Raw genomic sequence first — 21,308 nt, forward strand, 5'->3', positions numbered from 1 at the left:
TCCTAACTTCCTCTCCTGGGAAAGACAGTGCATCTTACCAATCGCACAAGGGAGCTAACGTTATGTGTCCATGTGCACCATGCGCATACACCAGCATAAGCTGTCTGCATGCTGACAAACATACAGGGGAAGGGGGGAGTGCACCGAATTGGACCCTAGCCACAGGGGTCAATGATAAGAATAAACATACATATATCCAGGCACTATGCATGTTACAGGGCCAGAGTTAGGACACCTATGTTTACCTGGGTACTTCTGCGCAGTATAGGTGACTAAGCATAAGAATGCATTCTTCTGTGAACTAAAACCCTGGCTTTTAATTTAGCTGTAGGGATAACAGTTGTGCCTGGATGAGTAAATCTGTGAATGCATTTGTTTGAACATTTGCATGTGAGAGTGCGAAGGGTTAATTGATTTTAGATCATCAGGACTGTCATATAGCGTATAGCTCATACATAGTGTGTCATGCAGTGCAATGTGTTTCCTATTACAGTAGCAGCAGTAGGACATCCTCCTCCCCATGCCGCATGTACTCAATGCACGTTTGATCTCCTGGAAGCGTACGTACAAAAAGGGCGCCTGGACAAAAAGGGCGCGGGGTGTAAACTCTAAAAAATAATTAATCATTAATAGGGTTTATAAATATAGTGTGCTATATTTCGTTTACAAATAATGTTTAACAAAATTATAAATCATTAAATAATGTTTATAAAATCGGAAATTGTGAAAACGTTAATCTTCCCTGTTTCAAAAGTTAAACTTATAATTACGTTTATAAAAAAACCAATAATATATGTTTAATTGTTATAATTGTATATTATTGTGAATAACCGTCATTTATGGTTTGTTCTTATAATAAAATCTGAAAATATTGTTTATAAAGATGATATAAATATAACTACGTTCGTAATAAGTGTTGTAATACATTAGTAATTATTACTAAAATTTTAATAAAACTATACCTAAGCCTACTCTTACACAGAACCCTACCTGTACCTATCCCTAATCCCTAGACCCCCCTGTTGGTGCCTAAACCTAAGACCCCCCTGTTGGTGCCTAAACCTAAGACCCCCCTGTTGGTGCCTAAACCTAAGACCCCCCTGTTGGTGCCTAAACCTAAGACCCCCCTGTTGGTGCCTAAACCTAAGACCCCCCTGTTGGTGCCTAAACCTAAGACCCCCCTGTTGGTGCCTAAACCTAAGACCCCCCTGTTGGTGCCTAAACCTAAGACCCCCCCCTGTTGTTGCCTAAGTACCCCTCCCTGTACCTACCCCTAACCCCTAGACCCCCCTATTGGTGCCTAAACCTAAGACCCCCCTGTTGGTGCCTAAACCTAAGACCCCCCTGTTGGTGCCTAAACCTAAGACCCCCCTGTTGGTGCCTAAACCTAAGACCCCCCTGTTGGTGCCTAAACCTAAGACCCCCCTGTTGGTGCCTAAACCTAAGACCCCCCTGTTGGTGCCTAAACCTAAGACCCCCCTGTTGGTGCCTAAACCTAAGACCCCCCCTGTTGTTGCCTAAGTACCCCTCCCTGTACCTACCCCTAACCCCTAGACCCCCCTATTGGTGCCTAAACCTAAGACCCCCCTGTTGGTGCCTAAACCTAAGACCCCCCTTTATTATGTGGATAATAATGTTTTACTAATTGTGGATTCAAAAAATATTTTGCAATTTACGTTACGTACTGATCGCTTTATTTTGTGAATAATAATGTTTTACAAACAGTAAGGGATAAAACTTTAAATAATGTTTTAATTATTTAAATAAGATAAATATGTTTAGTATTTTCATAAACGTTATTCGGCACGGGTGCATTTTATAAACGTAAATCACCACAAGCTCAGTTATAAATCATTAAACATCGCCGGGCGCCGTTTGTAAACTTTATTTAGCTCCTGGCGCCGTTTATAAACTTTATTTAGCTCCGGCGCCCTTTTTTCCTACTCGGCGCCCATTAAACGCTATTTATTATGGGAGTGAATGGCGGCGCCCTTTTTGTCCACTAGCGGCATGCGCCCTTTTTTCCCAGCTCCCTCCTGGAATGTCAGAGGAGTGTGTATGTATGGAGTGATCACTGAGCCTGTATGGCAGCCTGCCTGGGTGGAATCCATAGCCCCAGGGGTAGCTAATCATGCTCCGCCCCAGACTACAGGTATATGCATGTTTCCTAAACACTCACTATAGTCCTGCAGGCAGATCTGACCAGTCCATCATTGACCTATTCCTACTGATGATAGTTACCTGTAAATGTTTACAATAGCTGGAGAGTGGCCGATGACAGCTTTTACATTCAACTTGAAGCGGACCTGAACTCAGAACTTCCTCTTTACTCTAAAAGATAAGCAACAGCATAATAACCTTTACAGAAAAACATTTTTGTTACAGCTTATACTAATCCTGCAATAAATCTGCAGTGTGTCTATGTCTTGCTTTCATGGAAGCAGACATATTGTTAACATTATTACCTATTAGCTCTCTGCCGGCATACATATCAATTGGCCCCCAGGAGACTTGGGCGCAGGATACAGCCAGTATATGGCTGATCCTGCTGCTGCACAAGTTCCCGGTGGCGGTAAATACTATTCCCCCTCCAGGTCCATGTGGATAGGTGGAATAATGTAATTCCAGCTATTGCTGGAAGGCGAATTACAGTGGTTTAGAAGCAACTTCAGCTCCGTCTTCTGACCGTGCCGAAGTTACTGACTGTGTGCAGCTATAGCCGTAATTCCTATTACAGCCTTTGGTGGTGCCGGCTGCGCCCAAATCTCCTGCGCTGAAATCACAGCGCTCGATCTGCCGTGGCAGTCAGCTGACACAGCTTGGGGATCAAATTACAACTTGTGATTAGTCGCAGATGAGGGGGGTGGGGGAATTAGTCAGGAAAAAACTCTCTAAATACATACAGGGTGCATTTCTCTATAATAGAGGGGCACTTCTGTATATAGAGAAGAATATGGAGGCTGCCATATTTATTTTCTTTTATAGCGTACATGAAGGGAAAAGTGCCTTTGGGGGGAACTTACCACAGGAGACGGATACCTCTGCATCCTAAAGAGGCTACCTCTGTCCTCCTCAGCAGGGGGGATCTAGCGATGGGACCCCCCGAATATCCCCTTGTCAGGGCTTGTCAGGAGCCTCGCGAAGTGCACAGTATCCGCTTCTCCTTGGGCTCCGGTGGAAATAGCCGAGCATCTGTTCTACTGCGCAAGTGAAGACGGCTCGCGCCTGCGCAATAGTGCGGACGCAGGGTTCAGAGTCTATGGATAGAAATCTTAAAGGGAACCTGAAATGGCAAAAAAAAAAGACAAAATATACATACCCGGGGCTTCCTCCAGCTTGATCGCTACCACCTCGTCCTTCTCTGACTCCCCGTACATTCGCAATTGGCCCCGGAAAGTCCCTCGGTCTGGGGCCAACTGCGCATGCACGGCCCGGCTGCGTGCATGCTACCGCTGCGTTCAGGCTGCCAACAGCGTTCTGCGCCTGAACAGAACTACTGCGCTGGCACAGAACGCTCCTGGCGACTCAGGGGGGTGTGCCTGGCCGGACTGCACATGCGCCGACTGGCCCCGACTGGGGGATTTTATAGGAGGCCAGTTGCGGGCGATGGAGGAGCCAACTGAGGACGATGAGGGAGTGATCAGGCCGGAGGGGGCTGGAGGAAGCCCCAGGTAAGTATAATTTTTTTGTGCTGGGCCCCATCTCGGGTACACTTTAAGCCTGGTACACACTTTCAACTATGATTGGCTAATCATTCACGGACCAACTTTACCCCCTCCATGTAGTATGAGGGTTTACCTACATAATTTGCCCATAGTATTCAATATCTGTTGACTTTATACTACATGGAGGTGATAAAAATGGTCAGTGATTGGCCAATCATAATTGAAAGTGAGTACTAGGCTTTAAAAATAGTTTTTTGGGTGCCACTATAGGACTCAACGCCTGCTATTTATCAGGTGCCATGGGAGGCACCTAAATGTCCCCTCAATACCGTTATTTCAATGAGTGCCTGTGGCAGTGCCCAAGCTTCTGCCACTAGCGTGCGCCTTAATTTCCTGCTACTGTGCTCACCATCCAGCTGTGATGACGTCTCTGTCCCAGGAGCAGTCCCATCCAGCTTGCTCACCCAGCTCACTATGCTCTACACCAGGGCTTCCCAATCCTGTCCTCAAATACCCCCAACAGCAGCAGGGCCGGATTTGTACTTTTTACCGCCCAAGGCCACTGTCACCAGCTGCCCCCTTCAGTATAGGTAGCAAGATGCCCCCCCCTCCTTCTCTCTAGTATAGGTAGCCAGATGACCCCTCCCCCAGTAGATGTAGCCAGATGACTCCTCCCCCTTTCCCTCCAGTATAGGTTGCCCTTAACCCCTCCTCCCCCCCCTTATAGTATAGGTAGCCAGCTTGCCTTCACCCCACAGCAGCCATCTGTGTCACGCATTTCTCCACTGGTCTCCAGTGCAGAAGCTTCCTCTTCATTTCCGTCTCCAATGCTGCCCAAGTCCAGAGAGCAAGGTGGCTGCTGCAGAGGCGGCTAGCAGCAGAGTACCATAGTCAGGCAGTCGCCTGATCTCCCTGCATTGCAGCATTTGCAAGCTTGCAAATCCTGCACCAGTTTAGCCTGCTGCTTTGGTGCCCTTCCTCCTGTGGTGCCCTAGGCCATGGCCTTGGTGGCCTTGGCCTAGATCCAGCCCTGAACAGCAGTGCATGTTTTGTTGAAATCCACAGAGGTAGATAATCTGATCTGTTGGGACACTAATTACCTCACCTGTGCATGTTTGTGGCTTCCTGCAAAATATGTACTTGTTGGTGGTACTTGAGGACAGGGTTGGGAAGCTGTGGTCTAGGGGTGGTGACCTTTGGCCCTGGTGAAAACATGCTGAATGAATAAGAGGTGGTCCTTGAGGAAAGAGGGCTCAGTTTCACCGGACCATAATTCTATTAAATCTGTTGCCTCCAGTGTTGCCTGGAAGCTTCTTTCCACTGAAACATGGGAACTGAGCAGAATAAGGAGAAGTAGAGGTCAGCAGATTGTTGTATTTTATTGGTCAGAGGTTTCTCCATGGTATAGATTCTTTTTCCAGGGTTCCTCCAACAAATCAGGCTCAGTGAAGGACGTTCTCTCGAGTACACTATTGTGCTGATGGAAAAAGTGAGCGAATTTTCCAGTCAAGCGAAGCGCTGATTCAGATCTCACCCGTACAGCTGAAGACACGGAACATGTGGGGCCATGCTCTGATACTAGCGTACTCGCCGTATTCTTCTATTTCTGCTCCAGACATACTGAAAGCGAGGCCAGTATCACTATTTCTACCCCCTAGGACAAGAATCTGAAAAAATATAACATCTGTCATGGTCTAGTGTAGACTTACATGGCTGCCTTAAAGTGAACCTTATTCCAGAAGCACTTGGTACTATTAGGAGTGCTTATTGCCAAAAATAGTGAAGTGTTGACATCCAAAGTTTGAAAACATTCATATTAAAGATGATAATACTTATCACATCTGGCAATGAAGGGGTGTCTGGATGGGCAGTGGGCGCCGCTGGGTGCTCGGCCTGACGACTGTTTTGCTTAAAATAAGATTCCTCTGAGGCTCTAATATGCACAATCAGTGCTGTGTACTGACTTCCTTAAAAGCATCTCCTAGGGGAGGCGCTGTGGGTGCGTAGCCGCCAGTTCCGCCCTCCTCTTCCGCCCTCCATGATACAATTACCAATAGCGATGGACTTCCTTATTGGGCCGTCTGAGGTCACTGTGCGTGATGCGGTCACGTGATCGCCGCCAGTCACATTCAGAGACATTGGCCTCAATTCACTAAGCTTAACTCCTGTCTTTAGTAACTCTTCAGAGCTGTTTTACAGTTATCACCATGGTAATATACTTGTGATAACTGTAAAACAGCTCTGAAGAGTAATTAAAGACAGGAGTTAAGCTTAGTGAATTGAGGCCAATGTCTCCTGAGACATAAGGATATCATATCAGGACAAAGCAATCCTCCGGTCCCCCGCAGCGAGCCAGTTTTGTTTCTGGCGACTGGCCAGTCGGTGGCCACAGTGCCTGCGCAGCCCTGGCCGTGCGCGTCCTTAATCACGCTCCCATCACCAGGAGCATCCTGCGCATGCACAGTACAAAAAAACTGGGACGTCTGGCCACTGTAGGTTATCGGGAATAAGGCCTAGGTGAACAAGATTTTGATAAAGGGATTGGTTATAGTCTGGCAATGGGAGTGGAAGAAATGCAGAAACTACCTAAGAAACCTGCATCACAAGCCTGATATTTAAGCGTATCGGCAATCATATTTCCAATGCTCAGCGCCATATCCAGTCCAGCACACAGGCCTCACATGGTCACAGCCTTGGAGTCCATCTTTATCTTTGAAATACTATAGGAAACTATTATAAAGCTATTATAATCTAACTTCCTAGTGTGCAGCAATGTAGAATGCAGGAGAAACAGATGTTAATCAGCACTTCATGGCTAATAGCTCTCTTGGCTGATACTCACCAAAAATAACAACAGCTCCCATTACAGACACTAAAATACTGCACAACCTGTGGTTACAGCTGGTAGTGCACATTACCTAATAGGTATAAACGTAATAGACTGTTTTTGCTAAATACAAATTCCTGCACAGTAGACTAGCTTCCTAGTCTAGTGTGCAGCACTGTAGAATGCAGGAGAAACAGATACTAATCAGCACCTCATGGCTAATGGCTCTCTTGGCTGTTACACACCAAGAATAACAGCAACTTTGTTCACAGTTCACATACTGTAACAGATACAGGATGTGTACTAAAATACTGCACACTCTGGTTATTACTGGTAGTTCATCTTACCTAATAGGTATAAACATAAGACTACTGTTACTAAATACACATTCCAACAGAAACCCACAAAGCCTTGGACTGCTTTTTTTAAAGGCTTAAAGCAATACTCACCTATGGAGAGGGAAGGCTCTGGATCCCATAGTCTTTCTGGTTCTCACTCTATGCTGGTGTTCCAGTGCTGGGCTCTGGAGAAGTTCTTCGACCAGCTTGGTTGAATACGTCTTCGGACCTCCTCTGCAGCCTTCAGAAGCAACTATACTATAAACCACCAAAAACATACTAGTTAACTAGACTGTTGTCCATCTTCAAACAAAGTAATCAGCTGCTGAAGTGGGTGAGGACAGGAAATATTGGTCTTCAGATGTCTCTCTAGAACCATTGCTGTTAGCCCCATCTGCTATACCCCTGTTGATTTGCGCATGTGTTATATTGCTGCTGATGGCAGTGCTGCACTCGCATTGCACTTTATACCCAGTCAAAATGGTGGTGTTGCTCCTGGCAACCAAATCACACTGTTCCCAACACAGCTTCAACGTAAAAGAGACAAGCTGGTTTCCTGAAACAACACAGACTGTTCTTTTGCTAAGCATGTTATTTTCCTTATTGTCTAACCTCTTCTAGAAAACCAATGGCTGGTTTCTGGATTCTGGTTCTTCAGGAACGAGCGGTGTCATCTCTGTGAGTGTCACCTTGTCACTGTCATGAGTCAGCCACACTGTGTAGGAGACCCATTACAGAGAATTAGTCACAGCTGTAATATTTGGATATCTGATAGTTCGCTCGGATGTTGGCATGGCTTAAAGTGAACTTGCAGTAAACCTGACAGCTGTAATATAATAAACACATAAAGTACATCATCAAAGGTTATCATCAGCAAACACTGAGTATGGGCTGATGATGATGCAATTTCTGGATTTCTGCAAAGGGCATGGCCTAGGGCCGCTGATGCTCAAGGGGACGGCTGGACCCGGAAGAGGGAGTTGCTGCATATCTAAAAGGACTTTCATAACGGAAAATGTTGTCTGCAAATGGGAAGAAACATATGAAAGAAGAAGAAAGTGTCCAAGAGAGCTAAACATGAAAGAGAGATATGCTGTACATGGATGTTACACATGGAAGAGGAGGCTGCACATGGAATGGGAAGAGGGGGCTGCACATGGAATGGGAGGGGCTGCTGTACATGGATGTTACACATGAAAGAGGAGGCTGCACATGGAATGGGAGGGGGCTGCTGTACATGGATGTTACACATGGCAGAGGGGGCTGCACATGGAATGGGAGGGGGCTGCTGTACATGGATGTTACACATGGAAGAGGGGGCTGCACATGGAATGGGAAGAGGGAGCTGCACATGGAATGGGAGGGGGGCTGCTGTACATGGATGTTACACATGGAAGAGGAGGCTGCACATGGAATGGGAGGGGGGCTGCTGTACATGGATGTTACACATGGAAGAGGGGGCTGCACATGGAATGGGAGGGGGGCTGCTGTACATGGATGATACACATGGAAGAGGGGGCTGCACATGGAATGGGAGGGGGGCTGCTGTACATGGATGTTACACATGGAAGAGGAGGCTGCACATGGAATGGGAGGGGGGCTGCTGTACATGGATGATACACATGGAAGAGGAGGCTGCACATGGAATGGGAGGGGGGCTGCTGTACATGGATGTTACACATGGAAGAGGAGGCTGCACATGGAATGGGAAGAGGGCTGCTGTACATGGATGTTACACATGGAAGAGGGGGCTGCACATGGAATGGGAAGAGGGCTGCTGTACATGGATGATACACATGGAAAAGCGGGCTGCACATGGAATGGGAAGAGGGCTGCTGTACATGGATCTTACACATAGAAGAGGAGGCTGCACATGGAATGGGAAGAGGGAGCTGCACATGGAATGGGAGAGGGGCTGCTGTGCATGGATGTTACACATGGAAGAGGAGGCTGCACATGGAATGGGAAGAGGGCTGCTGTACATGGATGTTACACATGGAAGAGGGGGCGGTACATGGAATGGGAGGAGGGCTGCTGTACATGGATGTTACACATAGAAGAGGAGGCTGCACATGGAATGAGAGGGGCTGCTGTACATGGATGTTACACATAGAAGAGGAGGCTGCACATGGAATGGGAGGGGCTGCTGTACATGGATGTTACACATAGAAGAGGAGGCTGCACATGGAATGAGAGGGGCTGCTGTACATGGATGTTACACATAGAAGAGGAGGCTGCACATGGAATGGGAGGGGCTGCTGTACATGGATGTTACACATAGAAGAGGAGGCTGCACATGGAATGGGAGGGGCTGCTGTACATGGATGTTACACATAGAAGAGGGGGCTGCACATGGAATGGGAGGGGGCTGCTGCCCAGGGACGGATCTAGGGGGGGGGGGGCAAGCGGGTATCTTGCCCCAGGCGCAGTTTGTTGACTTCTTAAAAAAGCAGCAAAATGAATGGCAGTTTAGGCGCCAAAACCTGACCTTTAGGCGCCAAAACCTGACCTTGCCCCAGGCGCAACTTGGTCTTGATCCGTCCCTGCTGCTGCCCAAGTGATCTGAACATGGGGGGCCGTTGCACTTGGATACTACTTGTGGAATTATAAGTGGCTGCTTATAAAATGGGAGTGGTGCTGTATATGGAACAGGGCAGTACACAGGGCTGGCGGTTCCATGGGGGCAAACTGGGCAATTGTCCAGGGCCCCTAGAACGATTGCTGAGCCAAAGCATCTCCGCCCTCAAGTCTCCCCTTAAATGGATAGAGGTCCTTGGAGTTCCTGCAGAGAATCCGGCTGCATAGCATCTCATTTGTCCAGCTCTCCTCCATCAGTCTGAGTGGTCCACGTCTTCATCCCTGCAGGCCGAATATTCTCAGTAACCCAGCATCATGACAGTAAGGCACATGCACTAGGTCAGTTAGATGATACGGTCAGCAGGGATGAAGACAGGGACCACCCAGACTAATAGGAGTGCGCTGGCTGGACTGGTGAGATGCTCTGCTGCTAAATTTTCTGTTGAGGTCTAGAGCATAGAGTGGGAAGCCTCTGGAAGATCCCTAGGTAAGTATTTGATTTTTGACCTCAGGTTACCCTTTAAAGGAATCCTGTCAACAGACTCTGCTGTGAGAACACTTTTCTGTCTGTTCTAGAACGGAGGCTGGTCACCTGACCAGCTGAAACCCGGGGAACAGGGGAGGGAGGACGTGACATCACTTTTACCTAAAGAAGACAGCAGTTGATTGTTTATTAGTCATTTTCAGAATTGGAAACCACACGGACTAGATTACTCATACATACCTAAGCTGGAAACAGACAGTCCCCTACCTACTGTACTCTTGCACACTGCAAGCGATTCCTATTCAGATTCCGCTTTTTAATCAGTTTTTACATCCGATTCAGATTCCGATTTGCAGTGTGCAGGGAGAAAACTGCAAATCGGAATCGGAATCGGAAGTAAAAACTGATTAAAAAGCGGAATCTGAATCGGAATCACTTGCAGTGTGCAAGAGGCCTTAAAGCGGATCTCCAGCCTCAAAGAAAAAAATCCTGCAGGCTGCTGCTCCTTGCAATAGAAAGTTATATTTACCTGAAAAGCCTAGTCCCGCTAAGCCGTCCTGAAGACTCCGCATCACCCAACTACCGGCGCCTGGCTCCGCCTCCCCTCTTCCCCCGTGAAAAATGCCAAGCTATTTCGTGTGTGTGTGCGTGCGTGCGTGCGTGTGTGTATATATACGTGCGTGCGTGTTATTACATTCAGTACCAAATGTTACATTCAATCTTAAAAACTGATTGTACTTCTCACATTGAAAAGAAATATAACATATTGTATGGTGCGTGGTCAGTGGTCACCTTTGCACAATTATTGAGTAAGTTTGTCAGATGGGGAATTCTTTTATTGCAGTGTTTGTGTGCGGTTCCCTGAACAGGAAATACAGGATGTAAGTACATTTCTAGGTACCGTCTCGCCAAGTTATGAGAATGTTGAAATGAAACAAATGAAACACAGGCTTTTCTGAGATTAGGGGGCTCAAGCCAATGTTTTCATCCGTGGATAGAAGGGGTTGGGTGTCAGGGGAACTGACTTAGTCTTGTCAGTCGGGGGGGGGGGGGGGGGGAGGAGTGAGTTCTCAGTACCCCCATTTCTATCACCTAACCATTACCACGTAACACAAATCCTTTGCTCACTCCGCTGGCTAGCCATAAAATGGAGAATCCTTTTCATAACTTGCATGCTAACAATCAAATCCCTATGCACCTCGGCCCCGGGTACCTGTAGGATTTGATCCAATAACTTGACCACCTTTGGAGCCAGAGCTGTCTGTCATGCTGCACCTACCCTGTGGAATGCCTTCCCAAACTTAATAAAGATAGCTCCAACCCTGGACACTTTTAAACGAAAACTGAAAAGCCACCTGTGTGTTCTGGCATTTATGACTACAAAACTGTTCTCCTGCCTGTACACATCACTATGTACTGATCTGAGACAAGCTTATGTACTTTGGGGCCTATGGGAGAAAAGCGCTTTACTGTAGCCATGCCCTTCCACAGAAAACATTTGGAGGGAGGGAGAGTGGCAGTAAAAGGCATGCTCTCGCTTCAGTAAAGCAGAGAAAAGAGGATCCCTCCCCTTTCCCAGAAGACACTGCTGTGATGACATTATCCTCTTTAGCAAAGCATTTGCAGCAGAAGGTCTAATGGCTGGAATACACGGGTCGACCGGCGGCTCGATTAGCCGCCGGATCGACCCCAGCAGCGTCCCCGTCTTGTCCCCGCTCGTCCGCGTGGAACGATTACCGCTCGTCCCCGCCGGCGCTTCCTTATCAACGCTCGATTCCCTGCCATTGTCCGCCTGCGGGGATCGAGCAGGCGAGGGTCGAGCGGCTTGATCGGGCCAGGTGAATATTATCAGCTGGCCGGATCAGCTGGTCGATACACAGTACAGAAACGTACTGTGTATCCCCAGCATAAGGCCGGTTTCACACTGTAAATTGGCGGCAGAGTTGCGGTGCGTCACTTCCGCTGCACCGCATCGCCAGAAGCAGGCCTTCGGGGAATACCGCGTTACTTCCTGATATTCCCCATCTGGTGTTGGGCCAAGAAGGAAGTGCTGCATGCTTGCCGTCACTTCCTGCTTCCGGGTATGCGGAAGTGCACGGAAGCGTATTGTAAAAATACACTTCCGGGCATGCACACTGCGACGTCACGTCGGTAATTTTTAAATATCCCAGCGTCGCCATAGACTAACATGACTACCGGATCGGCACAGATCGCAACAGCTCGCCGCAGAAGACGCGCGGTAACGTAGTTTTGGACCTGCGTCGGGGATTTGGCGGAAACGTCACTTCTGTTGCATCGTACTGCGGAAGTGTGAGTCTCCATAAACTTTCATTCCCTGGTGGTGGGGAGTGGTAAAAACACTGCACTGCCCCCGTGTGAAAAGACCCAAATGAGAATAAGCAGCCCTATGTGACGCTGAATGGAGGGGTGCCTGCAGTGCGAGTTTGCAGGGAAACCTAAGTTCCGTTTTTGCATGGTTAGTCACCCACCGATTGTGGCTCTTGGATGGTGGCTTCCTGCCTGTCTCTTGACTTTAAAGGAATCAAAACTATTATGATGATCAGGCTGAAAAAATAGTGGGCAGACGATACAGAAAGAGCATATAGTGTTGCCACAGACACAGGAAGTGGTTCTGTACACAGATGAGTGCCAAGTTCTCATACACAGAAGTATGTGCTTTTCACTCGGGTACACTGGAAATCATCAGTAGATGGAAACCTCTGGATAGCCCAGTGGTTTAAAGAGAGCCTGAGGTGGGCTCATAAGATTAAAAAAAAAAAAGTAGGCTACCTGATCCGGGGGGCTGAGCAGATCAGGTAGCCACAAAAACCGCCTCTCCTTGCCGCTCCTATGGGCCGCACTGGCCCACTTTCACTTACGTGACTTCTGGGTCACGACACTGGAATGAGATACTGTCTCTCATTCACAGGGTGCAGGGAGGAGGGGGAGCGGCAGGGGGCGGGGAATCGGCAGGGGGCGTGGCCAGGGAGAGAGAGCTGCCCATTGGCAGCCTTGGAAACCCTGCAGGAACGCCCCTGGCGGACATTTTGAACAGGGAATATCTCTCCTCTGTGTTTACCTCTGAGATGGCAACAAATAATGTCGCCAATCTTGGGAGGCGGTGTGGGGGACACAGAGCCATGTCATGAGGCAGAGAACTTGCCTCAGTGTCCCATCTGCTCCCTCAAGAACCACCTCGGGTTCTCTTTAAGGTGTCCATACACTTATAGATTTTTCCTGGCTGATTCAATCACAAATCGATGCCCCAGCATGGCATTCAGCGAAAATCGATCAACACTATCGATCTGACTGGACAGAAAATCTCAATGAAACGGGGCATCGATTGGTGGTAGATTGACGTCTCATAGCGGTTTGATTGATTGTCAATATATTTTATGATTAAATCTTTTGAATATCTGTGTGCTGTGCGAATGGAATCTGATTAGATTCCGATCAGAAAGGGAACTATCTTTCTGTCACATCCTGGGCCGACCTTCCATGAAGCCACCTGAATCATGTGACTCAGGTGGAAAAATCACCATGGCCAGTCAAAGGGGAAGCTGTGACACGTGACTAATCAATTGGAGGTGCTGGCACCAGATCGGCCAATCACAGCCGGGCAGAACCACGGCACCACAGTGGCTGGATAGTGTACTCTCTGCCTTTGACATGGGAGACCAGGGTTCGAGTCCTAGCTGGGGTCAGTACCTATTCAGTAAGAAGTCCTTGGGCAAGACTGCCTCACACTGCAGTGGTGGCCTCAGTGGCTGCAGCTGTTGAGCTATTTGAGTCCGACAGGAGAAAAGCGCTATACAAATGTTTGAATATTATTATTATAAATGAGCCAATTGGGACATGTTTCAATGCGAGTACGCATGCAATTCCCTCTAGCTGTGCCATGCCTCGCTATGGGAAATTGCATACATGATGCGAAATTATGTTGCCAACAAAGACCCTTATTCTGTTTGGGGGGGGGGGGGGGGGGATTGTGGGGAATAACAGCTTTTTCCAACTGCCAAGCAAACAATATCTCCTTCTCTGCATAGAACTCTCAGTAATAAACACTCTGTACAGATCATCTGCCTCAGAGAGAGGGGAGATTTTACAATGGGCAAACACTAATCTATAAAGAAATATTGTAAACAATAAGCAATTGTATTCATTATGTTACCGTATTTTCACTACAGTTCCTCTTGATGTAAGCAGTGTCCAGACGTCACTTTTTATTGTGTGCCAAGCGAGGCCACTGCAGCTGCGTATTCTGTTATATAATGAATTCATGCAAATGAAGCAGCTGAGCTGAAGGCATCAGAGGCAGGCTCTCCTGCTGCATAGCTCTACACATAATTCCACCTTAAACTGCATGCTTGCAATTGGGCCATTCAAAATCAACAGGAAGTTAATTTTAATTGGTCTAATTTCACCCAGCCTACATTTGGTAGAAAAAAACTGGCAGGTTAGCTCCTTAGGGCCCGTTTCCACTAGTGCGGTGCGGAATCGCAGCATATCACCGCTGACAAAATCGCATGCGGATGCGATTCCGCATGCGTTTTTTGCTGCGATTTCGCATGCGATTTCGCATAGGCAGGGTATATGCGATTTTAACCATGTCACTGCCTGTGTCAGTTTACATTACTTTCAATGCGAAATCGCACGCGGAATCGCGGCAAAAAACGCATGCAAAAAACGCATGCGATTTCCCTATTAAATACATTGCCTGCGATTCGCCTGCATTCCACACACAGGCGAATTCTGCAGGGTCTACCGTGCAGAAAAATCCTGCACATAAAAACGCAAATGAAAACTGACAAGTGGAAACAGTCCCATCCACTTGCATTGCCTATGCGAATCCGCATGCGTTGTCTGCATGCGAATTCGCTCTAGTGGAAACGGGCCCTAAAAGACATTATAGGATTATTGTCTTGTTCTTGTTTTCCTCCTCGCAGGCGCTATTTTTGCGTGTCCCTTGTTTGTGTTGTGACAGCGCCTTTGTTACGCCTGGTTATTACACACATCAGATCGCGGTGCTAGCGGCTCAGTTCATGCTGCAGAAGCTGTGTTTCTCTTGTTAGGTGAAATAAGCGGCACCCTCGGAGGTCCGCAGTACAATGTGTCATGTTGTGCCTGAAATGTCACTTCTCATGCTAACAGAACTTCCTGCGCAACCTGAAAACCGATAGTGCTGCCTCTACTGAAACATTCAGGGTTTTTTTTTTATTTGCATATTTAGGAAAACAAAAATCAGGAGATCACCGAGACGAGCAGCAGTCCTCGTGTAGAAGCGTGAAAGCTGAACTGTGGCCTCCAGTGGCGTAGCTAAGGAGCTGTGGGCCCCGATGCAAGTTTTATAATGGGGCCCCCCAAGCACTTTATACATAACAATAGCGGCGTTTTAGCAGGGGCACACCTGTCCCTGCTATATATGAGGTCTGAAGCGAGATCTATTCTCGCTTCAGACTCTCTTTAAGTGTTAACATGTAACTGGAGAATAAAAAAATCTTTTGCTCACTGAGAAGCTGGAGTGCTAACCAAAATCTTTTCTACTATTGGACTGTACATGGATGATACACATGGAAGAGGGAGCTGCACATGGAATGGGAGGGGTTGCTGTACATGGATGATATACATGGAAGAGGGGGCTGCACATGAAATGAGAGGGGCTGCTGTACATGAATGTTACACATGAAAGAGGGGGCTGCACATGGAATGGGAGGAGGGCTGCTGTACATGAATGTTACACATGAAAGAGGAGGCTGCACATGGAATGGGAAGAGGGCCGCTGTACATGGATGTTACACATGGAAGAGGGGGGCTGCACATGGAATGGGAGGGGCTCTGCTGTACATGAATGATACACATGGAAGAGGAGGCCGCACATGGAATGGGAGGAGGGCTGCTGTACATGGATGATACACATGGAAGAGGGAGCTGCACATGGAATGGGAGGGGGTTGCTGTACATGGATGATATACATGGAAGAGGGGGCTGCACATGAAATGAGAGGGGCTGCTGTACATGAATGTTACACATGAAAGAGGGGGCTGCACATGGAATGGGAGGAGGGCTGCTGTACATGAATGTTACACATGAAAGAGGAGGCTGCACATGGAATGGGAAGAGGGCCGCTGTACATGGATGTTACACATGGAAGAGGGGGCTGCACATGGAATGGGAGGGGCTCTGCTGTACATGAATGATACACATGGAAGAGGAGGCCGCACATGGAATGGGAGGAGGGCTGCTGTACATGGATGCTACACATGGAAGAGGAGGCCACACATGGAATGGTAGGGGGCTGCTGTACATGGATGATACACATGGAAGAGGGAGCTGCACATGGAATGGGAGGGGTTGCTGTACATGGATGATATACATGGAAGAGGGGGCTGCACATGAAATGGGAGGGGCTGCTGTACATGAATGTTACACATGAAAGAGGAGGCTGCACATGGAATGGGAAGAGGGCTGCTGTACATGGATGTTACACATGGAAGAGGGGGCTGCACATGGAATGGGAAAGAGGGCTGCTGTACATGGATGTTATACATGGAGAGGGGGGTGGTACATGGAATGGGAGGGGCTGCTGTACATGGATGTTATACATGGAAGAGGGGGCTGCACATGAAATGGGAGGGGCTGCTGTACATGAATGTTACACATGAAAGAGGAGGCTGCACATGGAATGGGAAGAGGGCTGCTGTACAAGAATGTTACACATGAAAGAGGAGGCTGCACATGGAATGGGAGGAGGGCTGCTGTACATGAATGTTACACATGAAAGAGGAGGCTGCACATGGAATGGGAAGAGGGCCGCTGTACATGGATGTTACACATGGAAGAGGGGGGCTGCACATGGAATGGGAGGGGCTCTGCTGTACATGAATGATACACATGGAAGAGGAGGCCGCACATGGAATGGGAGGAGGGCTGCTGTACATGGATGATACACATGGAAGAGGGGGCTGCACATGGAATGGGAGGGGCTCTGCTGTACATGAATGATACACATGGAAGAGGAGGCCGCACATGGAATGGGAGGAGGGCTGCTGTACATGGATGCTACACATGGAAGAGGAGGCCACACATGGAATGGTAGGGGGCTGCTGTACATGGATCATACACATGGAAGAGGGAGCTGCACATGGAATGGGAGGGGTTGCTGTACATGGATGATATACATGGAAGAGGGGGCTGCACATGAAATGGGAGGGGCTGCTGTACATGAATTGAATGTTACACATGAAAGAGGAGGCTGCACATGGAATGGGAAGAGGGCTGCTGTACATGAATGTTACACATGAAGAGGAGGCTGCACATGGAATGGAAGAGGGCTGCTGTACATGGATGTTACACATGGAAGAGGGGGCTGCACATGGAATGGGAAGAGGGCTGCTGTACATGGATGTTGCACATGAAAGAGAGGGCGGTACATGGAATGGGAGGGGGCTGCTGCCCAAGTGATCTGAACATGGGGGGCCGTTGCACTTGGATACTACTTGTGGAATTATAAGTGGCTGCTTATAAAATGGGAGTGGTGCTCTATATGGAACAGGGCAGCACACAGGGCTGGCGGTTCATGGGGGCAAACTGGGCAATTGTCCAGGGCCCCTAGAACGATTGCTGAGGCAAAGCACCCCTGCCCTCAAGTCTCTCCTTAACTGTATAGAGGTCCCTGGAGCTCCTGCAGAGAATCCGGCTGCATAGCATCTCATCTGTCCAGCTCTCCTCCATCAGTCTGAGTGGTCCACGTCTTCATTCCTGCAGGCCAAATATTCTCAGTAACCCAGCATCGTGACAGTAAGGCACATGCACTAGGTCAGTTAGAAGATATGGTCAGCAGGGATGAAGACAGGGACCAGAGTGATAGGAGTGCACTGGCTGACAGGTGAGATGCTCTGCTGCCAAATTTTCTGTTGAGGTCTGGAGCATAGAGTGGGAAGCCTCTGGAAGATCCCTGGGTAAGTATTTGATTTTTGACCTCAGGTTACCATTTAAAGGAATCCTGTCAACAGGCTCTGCTGTGAGAACACTTTTCTGTCTGTTCTAGAACGGAGGCTGGTCACCTGACCAGCTGAAACCTGGGGAACAGGGGAGGGAGGAAGTGACATCACTTTTACCTAAAGAAGACAGCAGTTGATTGTTTATTAGTCATTTTCAGAATTGGAAACCTGATTACTCATACATACCTAATCTGGAAACAGACAGTCCCCTACCTATTGTACACTTAAAGCGGATCTCCAGCCTCAAAGAAAAAATCCTGCAGGCTGCAGCTCCTTGCAATAGAAAGTTATATTTACCTGAAAAGCCTAGTTCCGCTAAGCCGTCCTGAAGACCCCGCATCACCTAACTACCGGCGCCTGGCTCCGCCTCCCCTCTTCCCCCGTGAAAAATGCCAAGCTATTTCGTGTGTGTGTGCGCGTGTATATATACGTGCGTGCGTGTTATTACATTCAGTACCAAATGTTACATTCAATCAGAAAAACTGATTGTACTTCTCGAATTGAAAAGAAATATAACATATTGTATGGTGCGTGGTCACCTTTGCACAATTATTGAGTAAGTTGATGTCAGATGGGGAATTCTTTTATTGCAATGCAGTGTTTGTGTGCGGTTCCCTGAACAGGAAATACAGGATGTAAGTACATTTCTAGGTACCGTCTCGCCAAGTTATGAGAATGTTGAAATAAAACACAGGCTTTTCTGAGATTAGGGGGCTCAAGCCAACGTTTTCATCCGTGGATAGAAGGGGTTGGGTGTCAGGGGAACTGACTTAGACCTCAATTCACTAACCTTAACTCCTGTCTTTAATACCTCTTCTGAACTGTTTTACAGTTATCACCATGGTGATATAATTGTGATAACTGTAAAACAGCTCAGAAGAGTTATTAAAGACAGGAGTTAAGCTTAGTGAATTGAGGCCAATGTCTTGTCAGGCGGGGGGGGGGGGGGGGGGGGGGAGGAGTGAGTTCTTAGTACCCCCATTTCTATCACCTAACCATTGCCACGTAACACCAATCCTTTGCTCACTCCGCTGGCTAGCCATAAAATGGAGAATCCTTTTCATAACTTGCATGCTAACAATCAAATCCCTAAGCACCTCGGCCCCGGGTACCTGAGGGATTTGATCCAATAACTTGACCACCCCCAGAGTGTTAAACTAAACACCTTTGGGGCCAAAGCTTTCTGTCATGCTGCACCTACCTTGTGGAATGCCTTCCCAAACTTAATAAAGATAGCTCCAACCCTGGACACTTTTAAACGAAAACTGAAAAGCCATCTGTTTGTTCTGGCGTTTATGACTACAAAACTTTTCTCCTGCCTGTACACATCACTATGTACTGATCTGTGACAAGCTTACGCACTTTGGGGCCTATTGGAGAAAAGCGCTTTACTGTAGCCATGCCCTTCCACAGAAAACATTTGGAGGGAGGGAGAGTGCCAGTAAAAGGCATGCTCTCGCTTCAGTAAAGCAGAAAAAAGAGGATCCCTCCCCTTTCCCAGAAGACACTGCTGTGATGACATCATCCTCTTTAGCAAAGCATTTGCAGCAGAAAGTCTAATGGCTCGATTAGCCGCCGGATCGAACCCAGCAGCGTCCCCGCTCGTCCGCGCGTGCGTGCGGATCGATTACCGCTCGTCCCCGCCGGCGCTTCCTTATCAGCGCTCGATTCCCTGCCATTGTCCGCCGGCGGGGATGGAGCGGGCGAGGGTCGAGCGGCTTGATCGGGCCAGCTGAATATTATCAGCTGGCTGGATCAGCTGGTCGATACATGGTACAGAAACGTACCGTGTATCCCCAGCATAAGGCCGGTTTCACACTGTAAATTGGCGGCAGCGTTGCAGTGCGTCACTTCCGCTGCACCGCATCGCCAGAAACAGGCCTTCGGGGAATACCGCGTTACTACCTGATATTCCCCATCTGGTGTTGGGCCAAGCAGGAAGTGACGCATGCTTGCCGTCACTTCCTGCTTCCGGGTATGCGGAAGTGCACGGAAGCGTATTGTAAAAATACACTTCCGGGCATGCACACTGCGACGTCACGTCGGTAATTTTTTTAATATCCCAGCGTCGCCATAGACTAACATGACTACCGGACTGGCACAGATCGCCACAGCTCGCCGTAGAAGACGCGTGGTAACATAGTTTTTGACCTGCGTCAGGGATTTGGCGAAAACGTCACTTCTGTTGCATCGTATTGCGGAAGTCTCCATAAACTTTCATTGCCCGGCGGTGTTGTGTGGCAAAAACACTGCACCGCTCCAGTGTGAAAAGACCCAAATGAGAATAAGCAGCCCTATGTGATGCTGAATGGAGGGGTGCCTGCAGTGCGAGTTTGCAGGGAAACCTAAGTTCCGTTTTTGCATGGTTAGTCACCCACCGATTGTGGCTATTGGCTGGTGGCTTCCTGCCTGTCTCTTGACTTTAAAGGGAAGGTTCAAGCAAAATAAAAAAATGAGTTTCACTTACCTGGGGCTTCTACCAGCCCCATGCAGCCATCCTGTGCCCTCGTAGCCACTCACTGCTGCTCCGGTCCCCCGCTGGCAGCTTTCTGACCTCAGAGGTCGGCGGGACGCATTGCGTACATTTTTACGCATTCCTGCTAGTGCAGGAACATTAACACATACATTTTTACGCATTGAACCAGTAATGCGTAAAAATGTATGTGTTGATGTTCCTGCACTAGCGGGAATGCGTAAAAATGTACGCAATGCGGCCCCCGACCTCCGAGGTCGGCAAGCTGCCAGCGGGGGACCGGAGCAGCAGTGAGTGACTGCGAGGGCACAGGATGGCTGCATGGGGCTGGTAGAAGCCCCAGGTAAGTAAAACTCATTTTTTTATTTTGCTTGGACATTCCCTTTAAAGGAATCAAAACTATTATGATGATCAGGCTGAAAAAATAGTGGGCAGACGATACAGAAAGAGCATATAGTGTTGCCACAGACACAGGAAGTGGTTCTGTACACAGATGGGTGCCAAGTTCTCATACACAGAAGTATGTGCTTTTCACTCGGGTACACTGGAAATCATCAGTAGATGGAAACCTCTGGATAGTCCAGTGGTTTAAACAGAGCCTGAGGTGGGCTCATAAGATTAAAAAAAAAAAAGTAGGCTACCTGATCCGGGGAGCTGAGCAGATCAGGTAGCCACAAAAACCGCCTCTCCTTGCCGCTCCTATGGGCCGCACTGGCCCACTTTCACTTACGGGACTTCTGGGTCACGACACTGGAATGAGATACTGTCTCTCATTCACAGGGTGCAGGGAGGAGGGGGAGCGGCAGGGGGCGGGGAATCGGCAGGGGGCGTGGCCAGGGAGAGAGAGCTGCCCATTGGCAGCCTTGGAAACCCTGCAGGAACGCCCCTGGCGGACATTTTGAACAGGGAATATCTCTCCTCTGTGTTTACCTCTGAGATGGCAA

At 48.4% G+C, this 21,308-nt stretch overlaps 1 protein-coding gene across 2 annotated transcripts in view; it reads left to right on the forward strand.

Annotated features, from left to right (window-relative positions):
- Positions 1-21,308, forward strand: part of PTK2B (protein tyrosine kinase 2 beta) — a 286,197-nt gene that overhangs the window by 41,820 nt on the left and 223,069 nt on the right. The gene's annotated exons all lie outside the window — the stretch shown is intronic.

The sequence above is a fragment of the Hyperolius riggenbachi genome, chromosome 4, assembly GCF_040937935.1.
Source record: "Hyperolius riggenbachi isolate aHypRig1 chromosome 4, aHypRig1.pri, whole genome shotgun sequence".
Taxonomy (NCBI): Eukaryota; Metazoa; Chordata; class Amphibia; order Anura; family Hyperoliidae; genus Hyperolius; species Hyperolius riggenbachi.